This window comes from Carcharhinus amblyrhynchos, chromosome 6, assembly GCF_965287045.1.
Source record: "Carcharhinus amblyrhynchos chromosome 6, sCarAmb.v2.hapA, whole genome shotgun sequence".
Classification (NCBI taxonomy): Eukaryota; Metazoa; Chordata; class Chondrichthyes; order Carcharhiniformes; family Carcharhinidae; genus Carcharhinus; species Carcharhinus amblyrhynchos.
Genome location: NC_137329.1, coordinates 5,177,661 through 5,190,668, shown reverse-complemented (window position 1 = coordinate 5,190,668; position 13,008 = coordinate 5,177,661). Strand labels below are relative to the sequence as shown.

Below are 13,008 nucleotides of genomic sequence, written 5' to 3'. Positions count from 1 at the left end.
ATTCTGAGGGAGTTATGGCCCTCATCATCTCTAATTAATACACGTACTTCACAAAGTCAATGAGTCCAGCTGTACATAAACATTCCAAATTCCATTTTCCTCACTGGCAGCAACCTTTACCAATTTTAGGAACTTTAAAGGCTGAAGTCCAAAGCTGTTGAAAGCAGATTTGAAAAAAAGGACCCAACCGCAGCTTCAGGAATTAGGTCAATAGATCTTCCAGGCCACAGTGGGAGATGCTCTTAATTTGGAATGAGGGGGGCACTTTTGGAACAAAGTTTATAAAGTTTCACTTTGCATCTTGACCAGACATGCAAATGCTCCATTTTCCAACACAATTTCATTTTGACGAGCAACAGGATCTGCAGTAGGGGTCACCTTCAGAAACATGTTTTTATGCTCAGGCTGCTGACCTTTGTCCTATATCTGCAGATTGTGATTTGATGGTTAGAATCCAAACGTGATGTAATACTGTGTTGTACGCACACAAACAAGATGTTGTTCAAAATGATCTGTTACAAATACTTGGCAACTAACTGACTGGGCCACAGACAGAAAGAAAATGCACATTTGAAAGAGGGCCCCACAGTTTGGAAACCTTGGACTCGAGCAGAAGTGAAGGTGAAGGTGTGGTTGAACAAATAAATAACTGCAACAATGTTGTAGCAAAAAAAATGGAACAAGCACCCAACAGTTGGGAACAAGTGATCTTGTGTCAAATAAAACAACTGGATACGTGGGAACACCACACATTCACATTCAAAATCATTGCTATACATTATAAATTACAGCAAGTCTAATTTTACCGCAAGATAAAGCGGCTCACATCAATTCCTATGAAGCTTTATCCTCATCAAGTGTTTGTTCAATTTGCATTTAGAATGTGACAGTCAGCGCAAAAGACACAAATCCCTATTTTGTGTCACAAGGTGATGCTCATCAGATTCTTGGATGATGCAACTGCTTTGTTGTATCATCATAAAGTGGATTATAATCTTACCCCCTTTTTGAATCGATTTCAAATCAGGTGTGCTCCTCAGATGATCACCCTTACTTAAGGTTGAGAAAGACAGCCCTGACAGACATTTTAATGAGTCTGAAGAACTGCTCTAACTCTCCCCAAAGGAAAGGAAATACCAAGGTGTGTTACCATCCTTCAGATAGCCTTTCAACATGTTTTAGACAATTTTAGGATTTTAGACAATCCAAGTCTACAGCATTACAGTCAATTGCTTATGAGAGCAAGACACCACTAAATCCGAGATATCTACGACAATCCAAAATTCATAACTGCCCCCTCAACTCTGTCTGGTCTACTACCTCTGCCTTCACCTTTAGAAACTGACTCAAAGTATATTTCTGCAACTGAACTTTCAGAAAACCCTCCTAATCACCCTCTCCTTCCTTGGTTCATCATTTCCTTGCACACAGCGATGAAGTAATACAGCCATCGGCATTACGAACTCGGGGATTTATTTGAATGGCTAATTTACTGTATTGGAGCCAGAAATCACTTCAGTAAATAAAACAATACTATGAATGCTGGAAGCCTGAAATATAAAAGTGAATACTCAGCATATCAAGTAGCTTTTCTCTAATTAATTCTTGGGATAGCATACCTTTTTATTCATTCTTGCACCATAGAAAGCATTCTTTCTGGTTGCATCACAGCTTGGTACGGCTCCTGCTCTGCCCAAGACCGCAAGAAACTACAAAAAGTCGTGAAAGTAGCCCAAACCATCACTCAAATCAGCCTCCCATTCACTGACTCTGTCTACACTTAAAGATCCCATGCACCCCAAACATACTCTCTTCCACGTTCTTCCTTCGGGAAAAAGATACAGAAGTTTGAGGTCACGTACCAACGGACTCAAGAACAGCTTCTTCCCTGCTGCCATCAAACTTTCGAATGAACCTAACTTGCATTAAGATGACCTTTCTCTACACCCTGGCTATGACTGTAACACTACATTTTGCATCTCTACGATTGGTATCTTTCCTTCTCTATGATTGGTATGCTTTGTCTGTGTAATGCGCAAGAAACTTTTCACTGTATGCTAACACGTGACACTTTTTAAAATTATTTTGTTGGGATGCAGGTGTCACTGGCGAGGCCAGCATTCATTGGTGTGCTGCCTTCTTGAACTACTGTAGACCATGTGGTCTAAGTACACCCGGCAGGCTGTTACAGAGTTCTAGGATTTTGACCCAGCAACAGTGAAGTATCACGTCGGCACACTTCCTCCAGAACAGGAAAAAGTTAGAGGTGAAACAGCTTCTGAGGAGATACGTGGGCAAGGAAAGTTGAACGTTAATCTGTCCAGAACTAAAAATTACCTCTAAGATATTAACACGAACCATGAACTAGACCATTCATCACAGACTGAACCACAGAATTCTTACAGTGCAGAAGGAGGGTCCATTGAGTCCACACTGGCTCTCCAAAAGAGCATTTTACACAGGCCAACACTACCTCCCCTCCCCCCAAACCCCCAATGCCCATAATCCTATGCACTTAGAATGTTTAATCCATCCAATTTGTATATCTTTTGGACACAAAGGGGCAATTTAACATGGCCTATCCACCTAACCTGCGCATCTTTGGACTGTGGGAGGAAATTGACAACCCAGAGGAAACCCATGCAGACATGGGGAGAACATGCAATTTCCACATTGCAAACTGTACAGAAATAGATGTAAAAGTTAAATGATCTTACAGTCCAAGGAAACACGTGCAGAAAAACATAACGAGATTTAGCAAATGTAAAAGGCGTTATCAGTCTGCTGGAAATCTGAAATAAAACTAAATTGCTGGAAAAGCATCTTGGAGAGAGAAGCCAGAGTAAACACCAATAAAGAAACATAGAAAATAGGGGTAGGCCATTCGGCCCTTTGAGCTTACACCACCATTCAATATGACAAATCATGCACTTTCAGTATTCCACTCCCGCTTTCTCTCCATACCTCTTGATCCCTTTAGCCACAAGAGCCATGTCCAGCTCCCTCTTGAACACATCTAACAAACCGGTCCCACCAGCTTTCTGTGGTAGAGGTTCACAAGTCTCTGAGCGAAGAAATTCTTCCTCATCTCAATCCTGAATGGCTTACCCCTTATTCTCAGACCGTGACCCCAAGATCTGCATTTACCCAACATCAGGAACATTCTTCCTGCATCTAGCCTGTCCCGTCCCATCAGGATTTTATATATTTCTATCAGATCCCCTCTCATTCTTCTAAATTCCAGTGAGTACAAGCAAAGTCAGTCCAATCTCTCTTCATACATCAGTCCTGCCATTCCAGGAATCAGTCTGGCGAGCCTTCACTGGACTCCCTCATTAGCAGGAATGTCCTTCCTCAGACTAGGAGACCAAAACTGCACACAATAGGTGTGGCTTCACCTGTATAAGTGCAGCAAGACATTCTTATCCTACACTCAAATCCTCTTGCTATGAAAGCCAGCATGCCATTAGCTTTTCTCACTGCCAGCTGTACCTACATGCCAGCCTTCAGCCATTGTTCCTAGTCTAGGAGAGTGGGAAAAGAAGTGACAGATGGAATACAATGTGGAAAAGTGTGAGGTTATGCACTTTGGAAGGAGGAATGGAGGCAGAGACTATTTTCTAAATGGGGAAATGCTTCGGAAATGAGAAACACAAAGGGACACAAAGGGAATCCTTGTTCAAGATTCTCTTAAGGTTAACGTGCAAGTTCAGTCAGCAGTTAGGAAGACAAATGCAATGTTAGCATTCATGTTGAGAGGGCGAGAATATAAGAGCAGGGATGTACTTCTGAGGATGCATAAAGCTTTGGTCAGACCCCATTTGGAGTATTGTGAGCAATTTTGGACCCCATATCTAAGGAAGAATGTGCTGGCCTTGGAAAGGGCCATGTTCTGGAGATGGGTCCACAAAGGGTCCAGAAGAGGTTCACAAGAATGATCCCTGGAATGAAGAACTTGTTATATGAGGAATGGTTGAGGTCTCTGGGTCTGTAATGATCTGGATGAGGGTATAGTTGGGTGGATTAGTAAGTTTGCTGATGACACCAAAGTCGGAGGTGTGGTAGATTGTGAGGAAGGGTGTCGAAGTTTGCAGGGTGACTTGGACAGGTTGCAGAGCTGGGCCGCGAGGTGGCGGATGGAGTTTAATGCGGAGAAGTGTGAGGTAATCCATTTCGGTAGGAATAACAGATGTGTTGAGTATAGGGCTAACGGGAGGACTTTGAATAGAGTGGAGGAGCAGAGGGATCTAGGTGTATGTGTACATAGATCCCTGAAAGTTGGGAATCAAGTAGATAAGGTTGTTAAGAAGGCGTACGGTGTCTTGGCGTTTATTGGTAGGGGGATTGAATTTAGGAGTCGCAGCGTCATGTTGCAACTGTACACAACTCTGGTGCGGCCGCACTTGGAGTACTGTGTGCAGTTCTGGTCCCCACATTACAGGAAGGATGTGGAGGCTTTGGAGAGGGTGCAGAGGAGGTTTACCAGGATGTTGCCTGGTATGCAGGGGAGGTCCTATGAGGAGAGACTGAGGGATTTGGGGTTGTTTTCACTGGAAAGAAGGCGGCTAAGAGGGGATCTTATAGAAACATATAAGATGATTAGAGGTTTAGATAGGGTGGATGGTGATAGCCTGTTTCCTCGGATGGAGAAATCTAGCACGAGGGGGCATGGCTTTAAATTAAGGGGGGGTAGTTATAGGACGGATGTCAGGGGCAGGTTCTTTACCCAGAGGGTGGTGAGGGGCTGGAATGCCCTGCCTGCTGCAGTTGTAAATGCGCCTAGTTTGGGGGCGTTTAAGAGATTGGTGGATAGGTTTATGGACGAAAAGGGATTGGTTTAGATTAGTGGGTCAATGTTTTTTTTAAAAATAAGACTGGTCGGCGCAACATTGTGGGCCGAAGGGCCTGTTCCGCGCTGTAATGTTCTATGTATTCATTGGAGTTTAGAAGGATGAGAGGGGATCTTATTGAAACTTACAGGATGCTGCGAGGCCTGGATAGAGTGAACATGGAAAGGATGTTTTCACTAGAAGGAAAATCTAGAACCAGAGGGCACAACCTCAGGTTAAAGAGACGACCCTCTAAACAGAGACGAGGAGGAATTTCTTCAGCCAGAGAGTGGTGAATCTGTGGAACTCTTCGCCGCAGAAGGCTGCGGAGACCAGGGTCATTGAGCATCTTTAAGACAGAGATAGGTAGGCCCTTGATTAATAAGGGGATCAAGGGTTATGGGGAAAAGGCAGGAGAATGGGAAAGAGAAAAAAAAAATCAGCCTTGACTGAATGGCAAAGCAGACTCGATGGACCGAGTGGCCTAATTCTGCTGCTATGTCTTATGACACCCAAGTCACACTGCAGTTCCCTTTTCCTAAACTGCCATCACTCAGATAATAATCTTCCTTCCTGTTTTTGCCAAAGTGGATAACATCACATTGATCCACATTATATTGCATTTGCCAAGTATTTGCCCACTTAACCAGTCTGTTCAAATCACCTTGCAGCCTCTTCGCATCCTCCTTCTCAGCACACACTGCCACCCAGCTTAGTGTCATCTGCAAATTTGGAGATAGTGTTCAATTCCTTTGTCCAAATCATTAATGTGACTGAGGTACCCCACTAGTCACTGCCTGCCACTTTGAAAAGGATCTGTTTTTTCCCACTCTCTGCTACCTGTCTGCCAACCAGTTCTCTACCCATGTCAATACATTACCCTAATATCATGAGCTTTAATTTTGCTCACCAATCTCTACTGTGGGATTTTGTCAGAGCCCTTTGAAAGTCCAGATACGCAACATCCATTAGTTCACCCTTATCCACTCTACTGATCACATTCTCAAACAATTCCAGAAGATTTGTCAAGCACAATTTCCTTTAATTACCTGGAGTGATCCTGTCATTGCTTTCCAAATGCTCAGTAATTGCAAACTTAATAACTGACTCCACATTTTCTTCACTACCAGTGTCAGGCCAAATTACATTTACTCTCCCTCCTTTTTAAAAAGGAGTGTTACATTAGCTATCCTCCAATCCACTGGAGCTCTTCCAGAGTCTATAGAATGCTGGAAAATGATCACCAATATGTCCATTATTTCTAGGGCCACTTGCTTGAGTACTCTGGGATGCAGTGCATCAGGCCCTGGAGACTTATCAGGTTTTAATCCTAGCAATTTCCCCAATACAATTTCCTGACGAACAAGGATTTATTTTAGCTCCTCCTTCATGCTAGGTTTAAGTTTATTTGTGTCACAAGTAGGCTTACATTAACACTGCAATGAAGTTACTGTGAAAATCCCCGAGTTGCCGCACTCCGGCACCTGTTTGGGTAAGCTGGGGGAGAATTTAGCATGGCCGATGCACCTAACCAGCACATCTTTCGGACTGAGAGAGGAAACCAGAGCACCCGGAGGAAACCCACGCAGACACAGGAAGAATGCACAGTGTGCAGACTCCACAGAGTAACCCAAGCCGGGAATCAATCCCATGAGGCAGTAGTGCTAACCACTGTGCCTGAGATGCTGGTCCTACTGAGTAATTCCAGCATTTTCTGCTTTTATACCAATCTTAACAGACGGGAAAGATGGCAGTTAAGTGAGGACTGCATTACAGTGTGTCAAATATAAAATAGTACAGTTAAAGCAACCCGATAATATTACCTCAAAGTAAATGGAACAAAATATGGATACAATCATTGGGGAAGTTCAAAACATAGTTGGGAGGTTAACAGAGTCAGAAGATTGTGGGGTGAAATCCCACTCCAGAGCCTTCAGCACGAAGGTCGCGGCTCACACTCCAGTGCAGCACTGAGAGAATGTGGTGTCCGTGATGCTGTCATTCAAATGAAATGTTTACAGAGGCCTCACCTGCTACTAGAGGAATAGGAAGTTATTTCTTGTGTGCTGGCCTATATTTATCTCTTAAAAATTAACAACACAAAAGCAAACAGATAATTGGCATAGTGGCACAGTGGTTAACACTGCTGCCTCACAACGCCAGGGACCCTGGCCTCGGGTGACTGTCTGCATGCAGTTTGCATATTCTCCCCACGTCTGCGTGGGTTTCCTTCCACAGTCCGAAGATATGCAGGTTGTGTGGGTTGGCCATGCTAAATTGCTCCTGTGTGTCACAAGATGCGGAGGTTCAGGGAATTAGTGAAGTAAATGTGTGGGGTTATGGGAATAGGGTGGGGCAGCAGGCCTGCACATAGATGCTCTGTCAGAGAGTGGTGTAGACTTGATGGGCATCTGGTCATTGCTACTTGTGGGAGCTTGCTGTGCATAAGTAGGCTGCTGTTTTTTCTTACATTCCAGTAAGAAGTCTCAACACCAGGTTTATTTGGTAGCACAAGCTTTTGGAGTGTTGCTCCTTCTTTAGATGAGTGAGGAGTTGTGTTCACAAACAGGGCAGATACAGACACAAACTCAATTTACAAGATAATGGTTGGAATGCAAGTCTTTACAGGTAATCAAGTCTTAAAGGTACATTCCAACAGGGACAATACTTCAAAAATGCTCAATTGGCTGTAAAATGCTTTGGAATATGCTGAGATTATGGAAGGTACTATTATAAATGCAAGTCTTTCTGCTTTCAGAGTTAAGGTACGAGTGCAATAAGCTTCAATAAATCAGTGTGTTTCCACGTCTCAACTTTTACAATGCTGTACGAAGCTGCTAGAAGCTCTGAATAATCATTGTCACTGATCCAACCATCGGGGTATGCAAAATTCTAGTTGGCAGCTGCCCAGAGCAGCATGCCTAAAAACAGTAGCTCACCCCATGAGGAAACAGCACAATACAAACTGCTAGGATGCCTGAAAATAGTCCTCGAATAACTCTCTCCATGAAATTGGGACCCTTGTCAAATGTTCATGGATCTTTATATGGCATGTATAGTTTAAAATGTTTGAGCATGTTTCACTTAATTTTAAATGGTATTGCAAATCTGCATGAACAAAGAATATGTATTCATTTAGCACCTTTCATAACTCAGGATGGCCCAAAGCACACGAGAAGCAATCACTGTATAGACTCTGATAAATACTGACTTTGAGACCAATTCTTCAATCAGTCTCTCAATATCATCAGGGTTTAGCTAACGTCAATATCTGATCATCCAAGGAAGGACTTGCATTTACATAGAACCTTTCTTTAAGGTCTCTTCTCCCTGGAGAGACGAAGGTTGAGAGGCGACCTGATAGAGGTTTATAAAATGTTGAGAGGAATAGATAGGGTGGATTCTCAGAGGCTATTTCCCAGGGCTGAAATGGTCGCTACGAGAGGACACAGGTTTAAGGTGCTGGGAAGCAAGTACAGAGGGGATGTTAGGGGAAAGTTTTTCACTCAGAGGGTGGTGAGTGAATGGAATCGGCTGCCATCGGTGGTGGTAGAGGAGAACTCACTGGGGTCTTTTAAAAGACTTCTGGATGAGTATATGGGATCTAATGGCATTGGAAGTTACAGATAGTTCTATGGCTTGGTAGGTATAGATGTGATCGGCGCAACTTGTGGGCTGAAGGGCCTGTTTGTGCTGTAGTGTTCTATGTTTCGTGATGACTGCAGGACATCCTGAAGTGATTCACAGCTAATGAAGTACCATTGTAACAAGTGACTATATTTCAATGTCATAAATTCAGCAGCCAATCCGCACACAGGCTCCCAAAGACAACAATGTGGTAAAGACGAGATATTTTAGTGACATTGACTCAGGAATAAATACGGGGCAGGGAAGTCAACATTGCAAAACACATGGTAGAATAATTATTTTGGTAATGTTAACAGCATATGCCAATATACTTGCCAGGATGAAAGATCATTTCCTTCCGCTGACACTTTCTGAACTATGACAACAATCTTAATTATCGAGTCAGAGGAACGAGATAACTGGAGGTCGGTTGCTTCCCAACCAAGCAGACACCTGAACTGATAGAATCCTAAGAGTAAGTAAATTACTCTCAATCAGACAATGGTACATTGGACAAATAGAGAAGGAAGCATAACAAATTCTCAAAAAGATGTTGACTCACATGTGAAAACACTAAGCCAAATATATTCATATTTTAAAATATCTTTATTAAAATCTTCCTAGCATTTATCTTCGTTCTTAGGGAAGTAAGAATTTCAGTACAGGAAAACCCTCGTGGCCATTGTTTTTTAAGACATAGAATGACCTCAACTGAGGGGATTTGAACAATATAAAAAGACACTGGCTTGGAATTTTGGGTAGTAAGAATGGGATGAGGCGTCACTCTTGCTTTTGTTATTGTATAATGCTGACAACAGCTTCTGGCATTCACACATGCAGTGAAATGTGAAAACCCAAAGTTGCTGTCAACAACAGCCTTCTCCTCACAGGGTGTGCAGTCGCAGTCATGGATAGAACATTTAGAAATGTCAGATATTGACCCATTATGCTCGCTGTAAAAACCTGTGAAATTTTTAAGGCTCATTCAACTGGCTGAACATTTAAAGGGCAAAGCAACTCGTAATTACTGAACAACCTCTCAGGCCTTGTGATATGATTTTTACAAGCTAGAGACTCAGAATATTTTAAAAATTAATTTACTTTTTAAAACATTTTTGTTCTAATATTAGTTTTTCTCGTGTTATGTCCAAATCTTTACTTTTCCCTCTGTATACGATTTAAATGTGGTTGACATTTTCTGCATTTTACATTCTGCTTTGCTATTGATGAAACTGTTTCAATCTGCCTGCTGCCAGCTCTGATTTCTGGACGGCACACTCCACTCTGTGCTACTTGGAAAAGTGGAAACCTCCGCTTTGAGGCGTGCTCAGCCTCTGTGGGCTGCATTGCTTGAAGACAGCAATGCACATCATCTCTTGGTTGCTGACTGCATAATTCAGGCCATTACTCCTCCTAAGGATGCTGTCTGCCCTCAGGATTAAAACCACACCTAAAGCTTCTGCTGTCATATTGTTCCATTCAATATACTCTAGGGCTCCCAGTACTGAAATCATTTCAATTTGGCTTCCACTAAAAGCAATACTAGAACACCAACATGGCATCTGTTATGGGCAGAACTTGGTTTACTCAAAAAAAAGTTTTTTTTCCTTTGTTGACAGTCTGCACGAAGATTCTGCATCTTTTCACAGCAGCAAAAGTTTCAAGAAATTCCACAAAACCGAAATCCTGCTTTGAAATTAGGCCAGGATTTTTGAGAAGCTTTTTAAACAGGATAAGCACAGAAAGTGTCTCATAACATCAAGTTAAAGTCCAACAGGTTTATTTGGTAGCTTCATCAGGTGAGTCAAGGGGCAAGGCTCCAAAAGCTTGTGCTACCAAATAATCCTGTTGGATTTTAACCCAATGTTGAGAGACTACTTACTATGCCTATCCCAGTCCAACACCGGCATCCCTACCCCAGTCCAACACCAGCTACCACCGAAACAGGATAAGCTGTAGGGATTCTATGATAAAATCTGGAGACTGCAGATGCTAGTCATGTGGAGATGACGGCGTTGGATTGGGGTAAACACGGTAAGAAGTCTCACAACACCAGGTTAAAGTCCAACAGGTTTATTTATAGCAAAAGCCAATAGCTTTCAGAATGCTTGCTACCCCTTCGTCAAGTGACTGGGAGTTCTATTCACAAACAGGACTTATAAAGACAAACTCAATTTACAACATAATGATTGGAATGCAAGTCTTTACAGGTCTTGTCCTGTGTGGATACAATACACATCTATTGAACCTGTGCTTAACCCTCTCTCCACTCACACTGACTGTACCTTTAAGACTTAATTACCTGTAAAGACTTGCATTCCAATCATTATTTTGTAAATTGAGTTTGTGTCTTTATATGCCTTGCTTGTGAATAGAACTCTCTGACAAAGGGGCAGCAAGCACTCCGAAAGCTAGTGGCTTTTGCTACCAAATAAACCTGTTGGACTTTAACCTGGTGTTGTGAGACTTCTTACTGTAGATACCAGCAGAAGTTACAACAATTTGCATGACTTTTGCAAATATTCATTAAATGCAAAACCTGTTGTGAAATAACTTTTTGTTAGTAACTACTTTTAACCAAATTGTTATATTTCTTCTAACTATTTAAAAAATTTAAGTCATATAATTCTCAACCATTCAATTAATATAAATCAGCACCTTATCACAATTATGCAATCTTATGCCTAAATTTTAAATGATCACACATGGGGTGAGGGCGAGGCACGATGGTAACGTCATTAGACTCATAATTCAGAGGCCCAGGACCAGGCTAATGCTCGAGGGATATGGGTTCAAATCCCACCATAGCAGCTGATAGAATTTAAATTCAATTAGCCTCAGTAGTGGTGACCATTGCGAACATCTTGCAGTATGTAAAAACTCAGCTGATTCACTAATGCCCTTTAGGGAAAGAAATGTGTCTGCCATCGTAACCTGGCCTATATGGGACACCTGACCAGAAGCAACTTAGTCAAAGGATAACTAGGGATGGGCAACAAATGCTGGCTTTGCCAATTGCAAAGAATAATAAAGATCACATCTTAGTCAAACATAAATAGACATGTGCTGTAAATATGCAGTGTGCATTTTCTGAAAGTAATCAGAATTCAGAATAGTTAAATAAAGAATGGACGAAAAACATTGATAATTTGGTTAAGAATAGAAATCTCACAATGAAATAAAGCTGTAAGAAAAGATCTGGAGTAGTTTGCTAAGGGAGCCAATCTAATCGTTCGGTGATCACGTAAAATGATGAAAGCATTTTCTTTCACTTGTATTAACTCTAAAATCAACCCTGTTCAATCAGGATAAAATCGCCCATTTTAACTGTATAAAGATATACAGAACTGAGCAAGGTGGCACAGTGGTTTCCCCATCCTTCCAGGGACCTGGGTTTGATTCCCAGCTTGGGTCACTGTGTGTGGAAGTTGCACATTCTCCCCATGTCTGTATGAGTTTCCTCCATGTGCTCTGGTTTCTTCCCAAAGTCCAATAGGTGTGCGGGTCAGGTGCATTGGCCATGCTAAATTACCCCTTAGTGTCCCAGGATGCATAGGTTACCAGGATTAGCAGAGTAAATATGTGGGGTTACAGGGGATACGGCCTACGTGGGATTGTTGTCTGGACAGGCCTGATAGGCCGAATGGCCTCCTTCTGCATTGTAGGGATTCTATGGTTTCTATGATTCTAGAAAGAGAAAATGTTTTGGATTTCTTTCAACTTCAAACAGTCCTTAATCTTTTAACATACTGGGCCATTGTGAATAAGAACCAGGAAGAATTGGCACATAAGGGGTGACTTTTGTTTCATTGCCCGCATGGTAATCTGGTAAAACAGACTGCTCACCAATTTTAGAATCCACCTGATTTTGATTTCACCATGGAAAGAAGATGGGTTCCAGAACAGATGGTGATTCACTGTGGCAGGTTAACGCCCAAACAATCAAGGTGAAAATTATCCCTGCAGCGTTCAAGTTGTAGCCGAAGCACACAGTTTACTTTCAAGTTTGCAAGGTTATCAGTCAATTGAAGACCATAAAGTTGCTTGCTTACAGACAATATAACACAAAAGACCAAACAGAAGCTGCTCCCTTTCATATCGTCAATTCCAACACAAAGAGAAACTATCACGTTTTTAACTGATGAAAATTTCCCACAACACTTTTTTCAGCATGCAGAAATTTGTAATTTCTCACCAACTCTAGATATCGTCTGCATTAACAGAGACAACAATGTCTGGAAATACTCTGTATATCTATCAGATTGGAGTCACTGCATATACCCAAAATTACTTTGTCAGTTGTTAAAAATGCTTAAGAAGTTTACTTTGTTTAGTTAAGAAACGGGCAGTTTAAACAGGGCGGCATGGTGACACAGTGGTTAACACTGCTGCCTCACAGCACCAGGGGCCCAGGTTCAATTCCTGGTTTGGGTGACTGTGTGGAGTCTGCACGTTCTCCTCCGTGTCTGCATGGGTTTCCTCCGGGTGCTCTGGTTTCCTCTCTCAGTCCAAAAGATGTGCTGGTTAGGTGCACTGGCCACGCTAAATCCTC

General features: G+C 42.2%; 1 protein-coding gene across 2 annotated transcripts in view; it reads right to left on the bottom strand.

Annotated features, from left to right (window-relative positions):
- Positions 1 to 13,008, bottom strand: part of ttc17 (tetratricopeptide repeat domain 17) — a 102,644-nt gene that overhangs the window by 86,356 nt on the left and 3,280 nt on the right. The gene's annotated exons all lie outside the window — the stretch shown is intronic.